Here is a 19,614-nt window from a genome sequence, read left to right as displayed (position 1 = left end):
ATCCCACTTCCTATTCCAGATCTGTCACAAAATGATTTGTGAATCTTGCTTTCCGTGTAAAATGTGGTTGCACCACTTTCTGAGATGCATAGCTTAAGGTTGTTGAGAAAATCCTAGAGAACGAGTAGTCATGATTAATTCGGTAGTACCACGTGACCTGCAAACCATTTGTTGTATCAGCCATGATACTAAACAGCTTAAGAGACAATGTAAGATGTTGCATTCTGACACCTGGGTAATGAGGCCCATTATTTACAGCACAGCACCATTATGCATGCTTTGCACATTTGCTCTACCGCTTAAATAAACATTAGTTGTCTCCAGATCAGAGGGCAGTAATATCTCTTACGGTGTCAAATCAACCAATTTATCATTTACACCACAATACACATCCCTGGTGCTGACCATGGCAGCTTTGCGCAATCCTGATTAAAGTCCATTTTGACAGCTGAGAGCCAGGATGCTTCACTTGAGATTTATTTCGATGCTGAGCAGACACTCATTCTGCATAAAATATTCTGAAATATCAACATGTCAGTTCTAATTTGTTATAATTAGTGTTTTTTATGTTTCAAAGTAATCTGCTTGGTGCAATAACATAAGAGCAATTACAGCAAGTGAGGTCAAACATGTTCTATTGCTATCCCTTAAAAATGCACTATTTCAACGTTTTACACCTAAAGAAATGAATAGTACTTTTAAATGTACCAGTGGCTCAAAAAAGCTATTGAAATGGTGGTCCAAAAGTTTAGGGCGGCGAAGGTTAAGCTATAGAGGCATTTAACCCTCAGGTGCTCTTCGGTCATTTCTGACCGAAAAATTTTCTGTTTTGAATTCCTAAAAATCACAACTTCATCGGAATGTTATGAAACTTGGTGACTTTTATGGCATTATGTATGTGAATACAAAAAAAAAAAAAAATTTGAGGTCATGATCCGAGCATGCTAAGTGGTCGCAAAAAAACAAAAACAAAAAAAAAAACACACTTGTGGTCTTCGGTCAAAAATGACCGATCCATAGGAAATGAATGGGAAATTGACAACAACAAAAAAATCTCAGAATTTTTGTACGTGCAATCTACAAATCGGCCACAATTCTGAAAAAAAAAGTACACCGCAGGAAAGGGGTGACACTCTACAACATCTAGAGTGCAAAACAGACAAACCCACCCACACACACACTCATACCAACACACCTTTATACACATACACACCAATAAATTTTGAATTTTTAAAAATCACAGCTTCATCGGAATGTTGCGAAACTTGGTGGCTTTTATGGTATTATGTATGTGAACACACAAAAAATTGAGGTCATGATCTGAGCATGCTAAGTGGTCTTAAAAAATGACCCATGATAGGAAATGAATGGGAAAATGACAAAAACACAAAAATTCACAAATTTTAATTAATTTATTTATTTATTTATTTTTTACATTTTTTTAATAAAAAAATCGTTTTTGAGATTGTTTCAAATATTCAAATCCACAAAAAAAAAAAATGTGTTCATAAACATCTGGGGGATTCACATGCTTCTCCATAGAGAGCTGTATATGCTATCTAGTGGTTACACCATGATTTTACGCTTTTTCTCTATACTGTAACCAGATGGTGCTAATTTTCTTCAAAAAATTTTTTTCTGAAGGCCTAGACTCTATATTAAACTAAAATACTGCATTAATAATTTTTTGAAAAAAAATAATATATATATATATATATATATATATAAATATATATCAATTTTTCCATGGCAAAAAAAGACCATTAATATTGCATAAATATTAATAAATTCAATCAAATTGTCTAAAAATACTAAATTACAAATAATAAATATTATAGAACAAAAATAAATTGCATTGGTTTTACTGGGATGGAGGAAATCTACTTTTTAGGTGTACAGTCACTTATGACCGGGAGGATAATAAGTGTGACTCCGAAACGAAGAGCACCTGAGGGTTAAGCGATATTGGGGATCACTGCGGTCGAGGTCCTACATCGCAGTACGGGAAGGAGAATGGCCATTCTGTTTTGCATCTCACTCCTTCATTTGTCACCTCTCCAGTCTATAACCTGAAGGTGATAGTGTGGAGTGGACATAGTAGAGGAGGAGTATCGGGAAAGAGCATAAAAGTGGACTATAGCTACCCACTCTCTGTCCTCCATTCCACAATTCACTACAACTGTAGGAATGGGCAACCATCAGGGCAACCGATAAGGGCCATGTGGTAAGGAGAGTGCTATGGGTTATGCTGGAGGTAGTGGTTGGATGAATTACATTGACTAGTTCCCTGAAACCTTTCTATCAGGTAGAGCACTTTCCGAGAGGCTCAGAGGCAAAGTTTTGTTCGGTCCTCAGCTGAAAAGAGATTGGGAAGTCACGCCAATCGTTGACAGAGAGCATGAGGTTGTAGAGATGATATAGCACTCCACTCTTGGTGCTCTCTCGCCGTTGAGATAACATGGCAGCTTTAAAGCAGCTTTACAGTGATAATAGGGAATTAAAGTGATCTTTACAGAGATTGTTTTGATTTTACAGCAACTCCACAATCAAGTTATTGTCCAGCTAAAGTTAGTTTTGATTGATTCACTTCCGTTCCAAAGATCTTAGTTATTAAATTAGGGGCTGCTTACAGCACAGTCTCATCCCAAGACGTCATATAACTGACGTCTTTTGACCATACGTCAATATCCGCCTTTTTAGGGTACCCTTAAACATCGGTTAGATGACGTTATCGGATCCTAACTCTACCCCAGACCTAAACCTACCCCTAAACCTAACTGACGATAAAGGTAAAGCGTCAGTTGTATGACGTCCCAGGATCGTCATATAACCGACGTTTAAGGGCACCCTAAAAAGGCGGATATTGACGTATGGTCAAAAGACGTCCCAAGACGTCAGTCAGACAAGACTGTGTTAGCTTACACGACACCGATCCAACAGAAAACCCTTAACGTGCTTCGGCCCAGAAATGTGAACCGGAACTATTTTGAGGTTTTATCTGCACAGAGGTAAAGGGAAGGAGAAGGGGGCCTTCACGGGGGAGAGAATAGTTGACACTTTGGGACGATTTTTTCGTCGATTTTTTTTTTTTTTTTTGTCTAGATTTAAACTGACAGAGTGTGTCTGGTTCCCGGGCAATATTAGGAAGACTGTTCCAGAGTTTTGGTGCAAAATAGGAAAAGGATCTACCGCCAGCAGTCGATTTTTATTTTCTAGGTTTATAAACTGGCCGTAATTTTGAGATCGCAATAGATATGAAGGACTAGAATGTAGTTCACTCAAGTACTGGGGAGCTAAACCATTTAGTGCTTTGCAAGTAATCAGCAATATTTTAAAATTTATATGATGTTTAACAGGCATCCAATGCAGTGTTGACAGAACCGGGCTAATATATGGTCATATTTCCTTATTTCCTGGTTCTAGTAAGAACTCGAGCTGCTGCGTTTTGGACCAGCTGTAGTTTGTTTATTAAGCGTGCAGGGCAACCACCCACAGTAGCGTTACAATAATCTAGTCTTGATGTCATGAACGCATGAACTAATTGTTCTATATTTGTCATTGAGAGCATATGACGTAATTTAGATATATTTTTATGATGAAAGAATGCGGTTTTACAGATACTAGACACATGACTTTTAAACGAAAGATTGGCATCAAAGAGCACACCCAGGTTCCTAACCGACGACACAGATTTTACAGAGCAGCCATCAAGTGTTAGACAGTATTCCAGGTTATTAGTGAGGAAGTTTTTTGTCCAATAATTAGAATATCTGGTTTTTCAGAATTAAGTAGTAGGAAATTTACTATTCATCCAATGTTTTATATCAGCCATGCATTCCATTAATTCTGTAAATTGGTAAGTTTCGTCAGGGTCTGAAGAAATATACAGCCGAGTATCATCAGCATAACAGTGAAAACGAATGCCATGCTTTCTAATGATTTTTTCGAATGGTAGCATGTACAGAGTGAACAGCAGCGGTCCTAGTACTGAGCCTTGTGGTACTCCATACTGATCTTCTCTTCATTAAATGTCATATAAGTATGATTTAAACCATGCTAATGCAATTCCACTAATGCCGACATTATTTTGCCAACCACATTTGGTTTACAGGATATGAAACATTTTTTGACATTCCTACAGATACAAATATTGGCTTTGCTGTACACCCCAGTTAATTAATCTAATTTGATTTCATGTTGGTTTTAAAACTCTCTTGCTATGTTCTGCTGTAAGTGTGTCTGGTTGAAGGGTTAATAGCTTGATTCTACTCCCTGATTCAGGTGGGAAACAGTCCCTCATAATCTCCCACTGAATGCCGCCTGAGACTTCATCCATTTACTGTAAGCATGCGTGCTCTGAGCATTGAAACACTGGCAGATATAGCATATCATGAGCACATTAATTATGGTTGCTTCTTCTGCTGTTGCTGTGCTGTCATTGCCGGTCCCCATGCGTGAAAGACATTGGGACTGTAGTAGCAGTTGAGAAATGGGCCAGACCTGCTCATTTCTGTTTATTTCTCTCTCCCTCCTGATTTGAGAAAATGAAAGACAGAGAAAATTTGAGAAACGACAATGTAGACGGCTGTCTAAAGCAAGGTTTTTATAGTTTTGCTTTTCCAAATTTGTCTTTGAATGCTGTTTTAATTATATGTGCATTTTAAGACTAGTTTAATTAAAATTTCAGTTGACTTAATCTTACTTTCAGCAAAGTTAATTTAGGTTGAATTTTTGGTTAATCCAGATCATAAAACCAGTCTGGAGTGCATTTCCCAAAAGCACAATCTCCTTTGTTGCATAGTTTAGCGATTTTTAGTTCCAACAAACGTTCAGAAACAGCTCTGCAAACTGAACTACAGCTCTCGACCTATGGTTAGAAATGTTAGCTTAAGCGTATAGGTTCTATCAGGACGAATCATATCCCACGTCATTTATTCATAACTATTAGGGTCTGGTCAATCACAGATTGACACTTGGAGAATATACAGTACAGCACAAGTATTGAAAATTTTCTTTTACATTTGCAGTTGACGCTGTGGTTCCCCTCCATCCTCCCCACCACCACCAGCTTGGTTGCCTTCATCTTCAGACAGGATTAGCCGAATCTGCTTCCCCAGGATTGGGACTAGGACGGGGCCTACGCCAAATAACCTTTCTATACAACTAGACATGAATCATTTAGCACGCTACCATCTGTTAATCCTTTATGGAATAAATACAATGTAAATTTTCACCTGCCATCTGAGTCTTGGTAGAAATATGAAAGCTTGTTTCCGACACAGAATAAAACTTTTCAAAAGAAAATTGTGACTTTTTATTTCACAATTGCGAATTTACATCTTTCAATTCTGACTTTATATCTCGAGATATAAAGTTGAATTGTGAGATAAACTCAAAATTGTAAGATATAAACTCACAATTGCTAAAAATACACCTGCAACTCTGACCTTTTTTCTCGCAAATTCGCAATTCTGACTTTATTTCTCACAATTCTGAGATCTTTTCTCAGAATTAAGAGATATTAACTCACAATTGCGCGTTATAAAGTCCAATTCTAAGGGGGAAAAAAGAATTTTCCTCAGAATTGTAAGTTTTTAGTTCACAATTCTGACTTTGTAAAATGCAATTGCAACTTTATATCACGTAATTCTGACTTTATAACTCAAAATTGTGTCTATTTCACACAGTTCTGACTTTATACCACGCAAATGCCACTTTATATCACACAGTTCTAACATTATAACACGCAATTACAACTTTATATGAAATATAAACTCACAATTGTGAGAAAAATAGTCATAATTGGGAGATAAAGTCGCAATTACCTTTTAAAAAATTGCTAAAACATCTGATCTAACCTTTTTATATTTATATCCTGGGAAAAATAATTACTTTTTTGGTAAATATTGGTAACAAATCTTAGACATCTCTGCTTTGGCTCCCGGGGCCCAAGATTCTCATATTTGATGGCTATTTTTTCTTTAACAAAGTACTACGGATGCCCAATGGAAATGTATAACTGTTCCACAAGCATTGTCCAGACCTCCGCTGGGAAGGAAATATACAGTACAGACCTCTTGGAACTTTAATTGAATATCCCTCCACATGTACCAGATGTGGCCCGGATCTGGCCCAACACTATGTTGCTGTTTGGGGTGTATGTGTATAAATACATAAACACGTATGATGTAAAAGGGAACATGCAATGTATAAAACATAAATTCAAGCAAAATAATGTGAAACAAAAAGAGTGAAGTAGGAGATGCCATGTTCAGAACAGCAGTATCTGGAGAGATTACATTGTGGAGAAAGCTTCTGAGTGAATGAACTGAAGTGTACATCAATTATGTAAATGTGATTAAAAAACGAAATGGCTTTCATGTTGTTTGTGTAAATGAACTATAATAATATGACATTAATTGCATCCTCCAATCAATTAAGTAGCCAAGCAGAAATTTTTACTTCACCACCTTCAGGTGGCGTCATTATCGACAGTCCTATATTGTTGAACTGACGTGATTCAAACAACAGGGGTGTGACCACGTTACTACCATCGGGAAACAGTTATTAGCTATAGTTTCTACAATGAAGATTTTTTTTCTACAGTGGTTTAGCAACGAATTACATTTGTACGGGAAATGCAGCCCTAAATGATTTGTTCACAAATCAGACCGTGGTTCAGATTGACAGACATTGTCATCATTGACATTTTGATGAACGAGTTCGAACAGGAGAGTCACGAACGCGCATCACAGAACAGAGCAAGACGAGCATTTGAGCTCATAAAACTTAAACTTTTTTTTTTTTTTTTTTTATGTTTAAAAAATCGTTTCCCTTGATAAGACCCTTATTCATCATCTGGAATCGTTTAAAGCCCTTTGAGCAGTTTGCACTGAAACTGTCTGTTGGACCTTGAACCGTTTGGTTACCAGTAAAGTGCATTATATGGAGAAAAATCCTGGAACGTTTTCATCAAAAACCTTAATTTCTTTTCGACTGAAGAAAGAATGACATGGATATCTTGGATGACATGGGGGTGAGTAAATTATCAGCAAACATTTAGACTAATCCTTTAAACCTCCAACCTCCAGAGAATCACCCGTTTAACACAAACGCTGAACAGAGTAGAGTCTTCTGAAGAGTTAAGAGAACGAGACAGAGCTCGTAATAGAACAAGAATCAACATGAGCTTGGCTTTTCGGAGATGGCAAGAACCGAGGGATTTGAAATGTTGTAAAAGATTTTTTTTATTATTATTACTCCACAGGTGAGTAAGGTATTATATGTAAACTGTCACATGTAATTCTCTAACAGAGTTTGGTGTAAAGCATTATCTATTGTGAAGGCTCATTTCATTATGGTTGTTGTAGCGCTAAGCTGGAATTTATTTTCAAGGCAGTATCATGTCTATTAATGGGTAAAGCTAACGTCTACAGCTAGTCAGGCAACACTACAATAAGCTTCCGTTAACATTTAATGTATTACTAACATTAAGACTAAGCAATACATTTATTAAGTTACGTTAATACAAATACCTTTGTTTATTGTTCGTTCATATTAGCTCAGGTCCAACTTTTAACTGCATTAAAATGATGAAATTAATGTCAATTTAGATTAATAAATGCTATAAAAGTATTTTCTCATAATTTTTTTTTTAGTTCATTTTTCAGTTTATTTTTCAACCACTGTAATTATAATAATTTAGTTTGTTAATGATGTCTTTGTATAATTTAGGCTACAATATTAACCCTGGCCTGGTCTGAAGGAAGCCATTTGCAAGTGGGCCATTTTCTAGCTTCATTTCCGTGATTTGATATCAAATGCAAACCGAAGTAAACATTCAAAATAACTGTTCAATTTTACGCTATTTGCCTTGATGCTGCACTCATGATCCACTTTATTCAGCTACGAAAATACTCAGTTGACCTAAATTGCCCCGAGAGCGCTGTTGCCAAACTGTTACGAGAAAGTATAGACTCTGTTATTTGCACAGTCCCTGGTTTCATCAATAACTGTTTTAATATCCCTCTCCATCAAAGAGATAATAAGACTGTAATATTTATGGTGCAGTAGCTTACAGCTGTAGTTTAATACAGTGATAAAAATCCTTCACACTAAGTGAGGTGAGATTCTAGTTATTTCTTTTTCCCCGGCTACCGTGCAAGTGGTGATATCTAAATAGATTCAGCGGTTGATTGACAGCACAGGGATGAGCTGTTATCAGCCGGACCAGTGTTGTGTCTGGTGAGGTTGTGAGGTATAGTCTCCTGTGGCATTGTGGTTTTGCTACACAGAGCAAACCCAGCATGCTCTCTGTCTGTCACATTAGCATTCATGATTGACAGAAAAAAGGATAGAGGCTTGGCAGATTTTGAGATGGTTTGGTAACGTAATGAACATAGATATTTAAGGTAACAGCTGCTACTAAAAGCGTCTAGTGAGCAGACGACATTTATATTTTGTTGCATCTTAGTATGTTGTGTCGTATAAGCCAATGATTCTCAACTGGTGGATCATAAAATGAGTCACATGTTCTCTTCTGACTGCAACAGTGGAAAATGCTAAATCCAATTATATTATGCCATAAAGCTCATACTTGCAGTCATTTTGTGAAACATGGATGCTGTTTGGTTTGAACCATGCTGTTTGAACCAACCCCTTTTAGATTTGCGTCGAGCGCAAGAGTCATTTATCCCGCCGGTTAAATAGCAACAGCACCCAAGACCCGCCCACAAAGTTATTTGCGCTTCGCGCATGACACTTGCATTTCAGATCGTTGAAATAGGGCCCTAGATCATTTAAAGTGGCTAAATGTAGAATTCAGAAACCCTTGTTTTTAGCGACACCGGTGGCTGTTAAGTGAACTGCAGCCAGCAGCTTATTGCTGGTGCTCACTAAAGTACAATACAATAAACTTCATTCATGGCCCTGGTGTACATTAATTGCAGCAAAGATTATTTTCATTCTTTGCTTAGGGGTAAAAGTTATATACACTGTTAGCCAACATCCTGCACTGCTGAGAGCGATGTTTAGATGAATATGTAAATATGTGCTGCATGCTTTCCTCTCAATAACAAAATAAACACACCCCAGAAATGACAGCGAAATGAGAAAGCAGCAGTTAAGAAAGCATGTGGATAGCTCTCCAATTCACTGCCATTATGTCGACAGACAATTACGGTACTGTTATGATAATTTAATTATAAAGTGATACACTAAATAGGTCTGGCTCTGTGAGACTATAGTTTGAGTGAATCCATTTTCTTTGCAAGACACATTGATATGACAGTACAGAATGGCTCTTCCGGCATGTATAAGCATTCATTTCGTGTGTCATTGAACAGAAGAGTGGCTCTCGGAAGCGCACGTAAACATCACATTCTAATGATTTCCCAGCAAAAAAACGATGAGTCCTTCACATAAAAATCAGTCTACAGGCTTTCATAGACAACCTAGGAAGTCGGCGAAGGTTCAAACTGTTCAAACTTCGGCAATAAAAAAGTTCTTTTTTGGCTATTTTGACAATTCTTACATACGGCCGCTTAAACATGCGTGTATCTCATAAGCTGCTCATCAAAATGGATGGCTTGTCTATGTCTAATCGCTGATGTGTACAAAGACGAGTCAAAACAAGAATTAATTGCAGTGTGTATCTGGTATGTTCGCCGGGGAATGCTAAAGAAAAGTGCCATTGGTTTTGAGGCCACTGTAGACATGACTGCAGCTGGGATCTCAAAAAAGATTCTGAGTCTTTGAGAAGGCTTCAGCTTCGATGGGGCCTCCATTATGTCTGAAAATAAAGGAGGAGTGCATGTTCTTTGAAAGCAGACCTTTTCCCATGTAGTTTACATGCACATGCACATCTAGAGTTTCCAGTCACGATTCTTTACATACATTTATGAAAGGAAGCATGACTGAAATGTTATAAAGCCAGGTTTATGGAAATACAGAAACAACTTCATCCAAGTCACCAGTGCCTTGAATTTGAGCGATCCATTGACACTCGATGGAGCTGAAAAATCAAGGTCTGTAACTAAGGTGCCTATTATTGGATTGTATTATAGAATGACTTGCTGAATGTAGCGGACGTGCAGATCAACAGATCCAAACGAAGTGGTTCCTTATTTTGTTAGTCACATTTGGGAAACTTTTTGAGTGCAGTGTTTTGGACTGAATCCACCTTGTTGATGGCTTAAAATAAGCATTTTCTCTCTTCAGAGATAATTCACAGTGTGACTTTTAGAAAGTTCTGAAACTCATCAATGATTTAATGACATAACGTGAAATTACAAACTTTGTGTAACCATCTCCAGACAACAAAAAGTCTTGTTTCAAATTTTGGAAGAAATAATGTGAGAAACGATGATTACCTACGACGCTTGTGGAATGAGATACTGGATCACCAGCAGACCGAGCTAAAGAGTCGCTTTCATGAGGGTGAGTATGGAGTAATGAAAGCAGACACAGCTTGTCAACCACAGTACGCAACATTTGCGGACAGAGACATGCTTGAATCACCAAGTCAACATTAAAGCATAAGGATCGATGATGCTGAGCTGACTGTGTTTACACATCAGCTGCGTAGGAAAGCTGAGGGAGGACAGACATTCCAATCACTAATGGAAATTGCTTTTATCCCATATTGTAAATGATGTAATTTGAGATCCACTCTATTTCACCAAGAGTCAGTCACTTAAAATTTCCTGGCCTCACCATGGTGTAGCGGCTTCTTAGCTTTTGTTTCTCGATGAACAGATAAACCAGCCCGTTCTCATCCAAAGGCATCATATCCGACGTTTTTGCCATAGACATCCAACGCACATGGCACCCTTTAGTATCAAAATGAGACACAGATACTGTATATATGGGGCAGAAGGCGCCTCCTTGTGGTCTAACATAGACATATACACTAGACCTCACCTGGGGGTTCTAAGCATGCGTCAAAACCGCCGCCAACTTGGAACAGGGGTCTTGCCATAGGAAGTAGCTAGGTAACACTGCTATCTCTGCCTTTACTTCGAATTCATTGACGGTGGCGGACTTTTGTGCAGCGTATGAAGTTCACGGATGAAATCTGAACTACGAAGAATGTTTAAAAAATAAAAAATAATTTTTTTTTTTCTTTCTGGAATCAATGATAAATACATGTCTGACCGTTGGAACAAACCAAAAAAACAAGAAAAATCGCATTCATGATGATTTATGGTGATTTTATTTGCGTTAGACCTGTCTACTACATTGACGCTGATGCATTAAAGTGGAGGGGCTCCCCTGTTTCAAGATGGCTCTATTGACGCATTCGTTCTAATGAACTGCCGTATCCAAGGTGAGGTCTATGTCTATGGTGGTCTAACCCTAACCCTACCCCAGACCTAAACCTACCCATACTCTGTGCAGTTGCCATGTGCGTTGGATGTCTACGCTTTGGCAAAAGCATCGTGCCTTGGGATGAAAATGCGTTGGATAAACTAGCCTGGATGCCAGCCATTTTTTGGTCGGGAAGTTTGGTCTGGACTCTATCCATTGTGGTGTAATTATGATTGGTTCAGAAATTGTCGGGCCAATCAAATTGCCAGGGCGGGCTTTATACGATGATGGCCAGATGATCTGCAGTTACATAATCATCACGTCATCAAAGAGCGCTTGGGTTGAACTGGTTTCCCCCAAAGATGGCCGCCGCTGGAGAACTGAGATGTATAGATTGTGCTACAGTGTCTGTTGTGAAAGAAATCGACAGTGCATTCATTTTAAAAGACGAACAGAGAACTACAATCAAGGCATTTGTCGATCGGAAAGATGTTTTAGCCGTCCTTCCAACGGGATTCGACAAAAGTTTAGTTTATCAGCTGGCTTCGATGGTGGCTAAGAAGATGGGACGCAGTGAAAACCCTGTGGTCGTTGTGGTTTCTCCTTTGGTTGACTCATGGAGGACCAATTAAAAGAGGAAACACTCATTATTTTACCACTTCTTCCAGTATGTGTGGATAACACAGTCTCATCCCAAAAAGTCATATAACTGACGTTTTGGGACGTATTTTGACCATACGTCAATATCCGCCTTTTTAGGGCCCCCTTAAACGTCAGTAGATGGCGATCCCGGGCCGTCATACAACTGACGCTTTACCTTTAACGTCAGTTAGGTGACGGTTTAGGTTTAGGGTTAGGTTTAGGTATGGGGTAGAGTTAGGATCCCATAACCTCATCTACCGACGTTTAAGGGGGCCCTAAAAAGGCGAATATTGACGTATGGTCAAAAGACGTCCCAAAACGTCAGTTAAATGACGTCTTGGGATGAGACCGGGTTGGTGTGGAGTTGAGTCCTGTTGACAACTTTGCGTAGCTCAACATACGTCACTGCTCTGATTGGGTGTAGGTCTATCCAATTGAGTGCAGAGGTTTTTTTTTTCCTGGTTCGGTTAAGACACGCCTCATAATCAAAGCCCAATAGAGCACCACAATCCCGCCCACAGCCCAAGAGAGCGTTGGTGCCGGAAGTAAATTTCCCATTCATTTCTCCCATTGACATTTTGTAAAAAAACAGCTGCGGCTGAACTCACAAGCACACAACATATCATTTCGAGTGAAAAAACTAAGAGAAAATCCAAAAAAGGTCAAGGGTACAAGCCTGTGTACATATTTTCATTTCCGAGCAAAGGAACTACTCCTCCCATAAACCACCGCGCCTCACTGAAGTCGACTGAAGCCACCGTGAAAGAGCCTTTTGAGTGACTTCCAAATCTGACGACGGCTATGTGAACTTTTTCCTCCAGTGAATTTTATATAGTGAATGTGGAGGGAAACTCCTTTTCCTCGATTTACTGAAGCTTATATGTAAAACGCATTGTAGCTGCACATGTTAAAACATTGAGCATCTGGCTCGCTCATAGGCTGTGCCTGTGCGACTGCACAACCAATGGCGTCTCTGAGGTGCGACCAATGAACTTAGCCCTATGTCATTACACTATCTTCAGTCTTCATGTAACTTTGCAGGGTTTCAGACATGTTACACGACATCCACCAATCAGATACATCACTGTTGGATTGTGGGTAATGAAGTACTTATCCAAAACATCACGAATAAAAGGCATTTATCTTAAAACAACGTTAGTGCCCCATGAACTTTTGGCGTTTATATGAGCATATACAATCTCTCAGTACAGCCGTAGCTGGTTTTACGTCTACAATGTATGGTTACGTTTAAATGGCTTATATCCCAACTGTCAATGGAGAAATGCCATTGAATTTTTACTTCCGCCACCGGCTGTGGGCGGGACTGTGATGCTCTATGGAGCAGTATTAGATTCACATTCTGACTAGAATATGAGTATGACGAAGTCAGGCTACTAATAAACACCTGTGCATAACAACTCCTGGAAATTGCACACAACCAGCAAATCAGATTAGAGCATCCCATTTTGAAACAACTGTTGCCACTTTTGAATATGCATCAGGCCGTGACTGACAATGCTCTCTGTTCATGATGGAGACTCTCAGAGGAGTTTGCAGAAGTATCCCACTGTATCAGATCAGAGAACTCTTGTCGTTTCTCCAAAAGGTTAAAATGAATCTTTCAGCATTAGAGAGAAACCTCAGGCCATAGCAGACTGATGGATGGTGTGGAATCAAATCTCTGTCAAGGTTGCGGCCCCGCAGAGAGCCTTACATTGACAGGCAGAGTTTTTTTTTTTTTTCATATCACAGAAGTTCTGCTTTTGAAGAGTGTTTTTTTTTTTTTTTTCATGTGATATGGGCTCTGAAATATCTAAGGTTATCTGGGAGTTCACTGTTCGCTACTGCTGTGTTTTAAATAATTAAAGCAAAGCAAAGATAACAGAGACACAGCCAGAGTTGCTGAATCAAACATGGGCAACATGATCGATGTTTGATGAAAGTGTAAGACTATACACTGCCTGCTATGCAAAAAAAAAAAGTTTGCGAAACAAAATACATCATGCAACAATACACGTTTCAAAGCAAGATGCTACACATGACCTCGACCTTTTCTTGTTTAACTCGTGTCCGACATAAAACACATTTTGAATCAATTTTTTTTTTGTAAGAACATTTTAACCATTTGTAATCCGATCAATAATGAGGCGTGAAAGAGGTCACAATGGCAGCCAAGGTCAAGTGAGTTTTGGAATAAGGAGGACCCAATTCAGTGTACTCCTTTTGCAAAGTGTGTACTATATACACGATTCTGCAAAACTAATACTGATAGAGAATATTTTGAATGAATGAATGACTAGAATGAATAAATGAGGCATTTCCTAAGGGCTTTAAAATCATATCAGAGAATGTGAAGACAGACAGTAATGTGTATATTGTGTTTTACCGGGTTTACAAATGAGGACATCCCTAAAGGGAGGTTTTTGGAGATTTTGTCACTTCTGGGTACAAATTTATACCCAAAATATAGTTAAGTAGGTACACACACATCCTTTCCCCGCTTTTTTTCTTGTGTTGTCTTTATTTTTTAGGTCTGTATAAGGGAAGCAGAATTCTGTGGTCTTCTGTTTTGTCTCTAATATCCCTCATGATCATCAATAACCAGCTAAACTAAACACCAGGATCATTTCACTTTAAATCGCTATCCGAAGTAAGAGCTGAACCACCCATAGGAATTAAAATAACAAATATGCAGATATTTAGATTAGGTGTAACTATTATAGTCTGCAAACAAATATTAACCAGGGATTTTGTTGGCATTTTCGAAATTACTTAGTGGAATTGCTGTTAGCTAAGAGTGTTGATACGCTGTTGTTGTTTACTTTTAATTTAACACTCTTATCCACATTAGCATAATAATTTTATTTAAACCTCTTTATATAACAGAATGTATTTCAAATTCTGTTCATGCACAAACAGATTAATGTCTTCAGAATTCTCAAAGGGCCACATAAAGAGATTTAGATTTACTCATCATCATATCGCTCCAAACCTGTATAACTTTTTTCCATGGAACACATAAGGAGATATTTTGTCGAATGTTCAAGCTGCCCTTTACCATACATGAAATGTCAATGGGGATATGAGCTCCAATGGCATTTAAAGTCTTCTGAAGAGGAACAGACTTCAATTTAAAGTGATAGTTCACCCCAAAATGAAAATCTGCAATCATTTACTGACAGTGGTGGAATGTAACGAAGTACAAATACTTTGTTACTTTACTTAAGTACATTTTTCACGTATCTTTACTTTACTTGAGTAGAATAAATAGTGCATACTTTTACTTTTACTTCGTTACATTTTGCAGCAATTATTATACTTTCTACTCCACTACATTTCTACAACTTCTGTTACATTTTCATTACATTTTCCGATCAGGTTTTCCCCTGCCAAAACGTAATTTGACCGTCCGTTCATTGCATGTTTGTCCTACCAGTGACGTTTGGTTGCCATAGATACACGCCGCATGCAGTGTGTTTATCGTGCAATTTATACGCGAAAATGTGTTTTTACGTGCATAGGAAACGCACTTTGTGTAATATACGTTTGGTTAGGATTATGGCAAGCCAAGAGGTTCAGAATAACACCATAAATTAATCGTTTGTCGTTGAATCGTTAATCGTTGGCGTTTACTGCCAAACATAGTTATTAACATATAGTAAGGATAAGCATGATGTGTTGCATAATTGCAAGCTTGTTTCAGAAATGGTGACAACATTTTTTTCCATCATTATTGAAAATATTATAGGAGTATTAAGTTGAATGAGTTAGAATTAAATGTTTTATTAATCATTAGAAAATAGACATTATGAGAATAAATTGTTATGCAAGTACTTTTACTTTTAATACTTAAAGTATATTTAAAATCAGGTACTTTTTACTTAAGTATGGTTGTCATTGTGTTACTTCTACTTTTACTAAAGTAAATATTTATCTGGATATTTGTACTTTTACTTAAGTACTGAGATTCAGTACTTCCTCCACCACTGTTTACTGATTTCAAAACTTATTCAAGATATTCAAAAATAAATATCGAGCGGCACGTGAAATGATCAAATTAAACATGAATAAACATCAGAAGGTATGTTGAAAGATACAGTACATCAGCTTACCAAAATCTGTATCATGTCTCATGTAATCATTAAATCAGTGTTTCAAGACGTCAATAAAACAGCTTGTAGACAATATGTCACATATTGTTAAAGTTACCTCAGTAAAGACATTCAATAAACAAACGCATTAGTCAGCGAGAAAACCATTTTGCTAAATATATGAACTATATTAGTCATTATATACTGTAAATACATATAGATTGTTATTATAAAATCCTTGTGTTCGATATTATAGTAATGTAGTACCAACTGACTCCCTGAATCGTTTACAGCATTAGCGATTCTTTTTAATTTGTCATCATCTAATGTCATCCAAATGATTTAAAATTGAATAAATCAACCCCCAGCCCCAATTAGAATAATTTAGGCTGAATTTTGTAGCATGAAAACCCCCTGGTTTCAAGAGAAGTATGAACATTCTTTTAAACATTTTCTTTTGTGAACATAACATTTCAGTCAATCCATCTGCCCATCCATATTCAATCAGAAATGACCCTCACTGCATTCATATCATATATTCGGTATAAAAAGAATCAGTTTCCACAACCACCTGAACACTTTCCACAGCGGTAGGCCACTGGAGTTTATGGATGCTGATGTTTTAAACATTGATTTTTGCACAGTGAAGTCCCTTCATAAAGAAAATTCAATAAAGCAGCGGCAGAGATCAATATCAATATAATAAGACTCATGCAAAAACCTCATTGTTTTAAAATTATTCTGAATGTTTTGTAATACTCTCCCAAACATTTCCAAGGTGTTTATATGTGCACATAAACCGAATCTCACGTCTGTGGCAGACTATATAACCTTCTCATCAGATGGAAGCTAAAAATAGTCGAGCCCCCCTCCCCTTCCTTGTTTCTTTCTTTCTTCACCTGCCTCTGCTCACCTTTTTCCTCACCACCTCACGAGTGAGTCTCCCTCTCAACACACAGTTTAAACGAGCATCCGTCTTTTATGACTTATGAACAACTGTGACTCATTCGACCAGTCTCTATCCATAATCAGGAAAGTTCACAAGTATAAACAACCACCCGTCTGTTTCCAAAAGACAGAGACTGGAGAAAAGCTCTATTAAATGTTAGCAAATGCAGCGTGACCGTGTGAATGTGTGTGTGGCAGAGGAATGAGATCGTCACAGTGTCTGGTTTTGTTTCCCTGGGTTGCCACTAGAGGTCCTCGTTCTCACGGTGTCTTTCATATTTCACTTCATTTCCCAGCATTCTTTCTGTCACTCATCAGTTCATTCCGCTCAGCTGTTTCCCATCACATTGTCATTTCTGTGTGTATGTCTGTGTCAGTGTTCATTACGGAGTCCTTGTAATATGTCACCGTATTACAAGGACTTTGTTTTTGTTCATGTTTTGATTGATTTTGGATTTTTGACCCCTGCCTCAATGACTACGATTTTGGATTGCCCTTATTATTCAATATACTGCAATTGGATTTTCTGTTTTCTGTGTGTGGTTTTGTGACAGAGATAAACCGATTAAAGCACCGTGGCAGCGCTTGCTTACGGATGTGTCCACGTCTATTAGATCGAGCGCTCCCAGCTCGTACTGGATGAATGATTCTGCATGAGAGTTTGCAGATCTGGAGGTGGAGATATTGTGTTTTTAAAGAACTTTCTATTGACCCATTGTCTTCAAAAACATGGTAAAACCACAAATCCCCTGCATAATGAGGGACAGCCGATGGTTCTCATCAATAAGGCTTTGATAAACACTCTAAATAAAGGGTTTATGAAAATATAAATGCAGAAAGGTTACTAGGGATAGGTTTTTTAAGAAAAGAAAAATCATTAGCTTTCTATAAAATTATAGAAGTCAATGTAAAGTGATACGGAAAGTGATGAGAAGCAGTTTCGGATGAGATGAAAACACACCTTGGTGATCCAGGTTTGAAAACGACGTCTTTACTCTGCTGACTTTTGAACTGAACAAAGCTGAAGTGAATTAAAAAGAGAAGTGTCTTACCTGAGTCACTCTGGATTGATGTGAAGGTTTGCACTTCCTCTATGCCAGCGAGTCAGCGCTGCAGTGAAAGCACTTGTCTTTCTTTCTTAATGTAAAGAACACCACAAACTACTTCATCAGATCTTAGTAGCCTATAACACAAGACTCCTTATATTTCAGTCACTAAATGGGGTTTTTGGATTGTCTTTGCGTTGTGTTGGCATCTGTTTGTTTGCACCTCTTCTTTTGTGTGTCTGTACTGTGTGTTGTTGTCCTGGCGACAGCTTCACTGAGTTCACGCGCTCTTCCACTCCCCTCAGCACCACTCGTCCGCTCGCTCGCTCTCTCTCTCTCTCCCCGCTTTGTTCATTCCTCCATCCAAGCCGATTCATCGGCGCAACATAGATAGGGGGAGACAGGAGACATGTTTGTGTATAATCAAGTGGTTGGGAGGGAAAACTAAATGACAAAAACATGGTTGATGTTATTAGCTTCAACATACATGAATGGTTGGGTAATTCTAAAACAAAAGCTGTGGATGATGTGATTCTGTTGTATTAAGAAGACATGTGCACCCCTGTACAAACGAGGGTGGTTTGGTCTTACCTAGAGAGAAAGAGAGCGAGAGAGGCATGCAGACTGGATGAGATATATAACATACAGAAAAGTGTTATCAATGATAATGAGGTAATAATTTCACTGTAAAAAGTGATCAGTTGACTTAAAATAATTAATACATCCGTAATTGAAAAGATTAAGTGTGAACTTGACAATTCCATAACTTAATTTTTCAATTACGCATGAAGCTGATTTACTTAATTATTCTATGGGAACCGGTTTCCTCTCTTTTTTTTAACTTAAAGGGATAGTTCATTTTGAAATTAATTTTTGATATGTTCTAGCTTACCTCAAGGACATCCAAGATGTAGGTGTCCTTGTTTCCACAGTATTTTCAATTTTGACATTTTTCAGTTAAACTGTTGTTTCATTTCATTTTTCATTTTATTGTTTATTTTTACAGGGACAATGCACAATTAAAAGTAATTGCACCAGAATTAGCTAATAGCTAGTTTACATCTGCTGTCCCTGGGTTGTTGTCCATCAGTCATACACTGGAGGCTAAGGGGGTCCACCAAAAAGCATGCACAGAGAAGTCCAAATTAAACGTGATTTAATGACTCGTAAATGTAAGTACACATTGATGGCCTAAGACATGAAACGAGCGGTTTGTGTGAGAAAACAAACAGTATTTATATCGTTTTTACCTTGTGTAATCACAGTGATGTCCAAGTGATCTGAATCAGTTGTGCAATGTCTAACTAAACCGAACTGAATCAGTTCAATGTTACGCCGGAAGTGATCGCTTGCGTGTGACGTCACTCAATATTTACACGGAGATTTCGGAAGTTTTACCTTTTACTAAACATATTTAGATATACCGAAATCGTCTTCCATTGCAGTTTTTCCGTATATCTAAATCTTTAGTGAAAGGTAAACCTTTCGAAATCTCGGTATAAACAAAGAGTGACGTAGGCGCGCAAGCGATCACTTCCGGCGCATGCGCAGACCGAAGCGCCTGTGCCGTAAGATCATTT

The 19,614-nt window shown here is 38.0% G+C and overlaps 1 protein-coding gene across 1 annotated transcript in view; it reads right to left on the bottom strand.

Annotated features, from left to right (window-relative positions):
• disp3 (dispatched RND transporter family member 3) overlaps positions 1–18,357 on the bottom strand; it is a 146,561-nt gene extending 128,204 nt beyond the window's left edge. The window contains exon 1 of the mRNA XM_089119299.1: positions 18,041–18,357. The gene's annotated coding sequence lies outside the window, so the exon portion shown is untranslated. The remainder of the gene's footprint in view (positions 1–18,040) is intronic.
• Between the last annotated feature and the right edge of the window lie 1,257 nt (positions 18,358–19,614).

The sequence above is a fragment of the Pimephales promelas genome, chromosome 14, assembly GCF_988280905.1.
Source record: "Pimephales promelas chromosome 14, fPimPro1.hap1.1, whole genome shotgun sequence".
Lineage (NCBI taxonomy): Eukaryota > Metazoa > Chordata > Actinopteri > Cypriniformes > Leuciscidae > Pimephales > Pimephales promelas.
The sequence above is the reverse complement of the archived record's forward strand: the minus strand, read 5'-3'. Positions and strand labels throughout refer to the sequence as shown.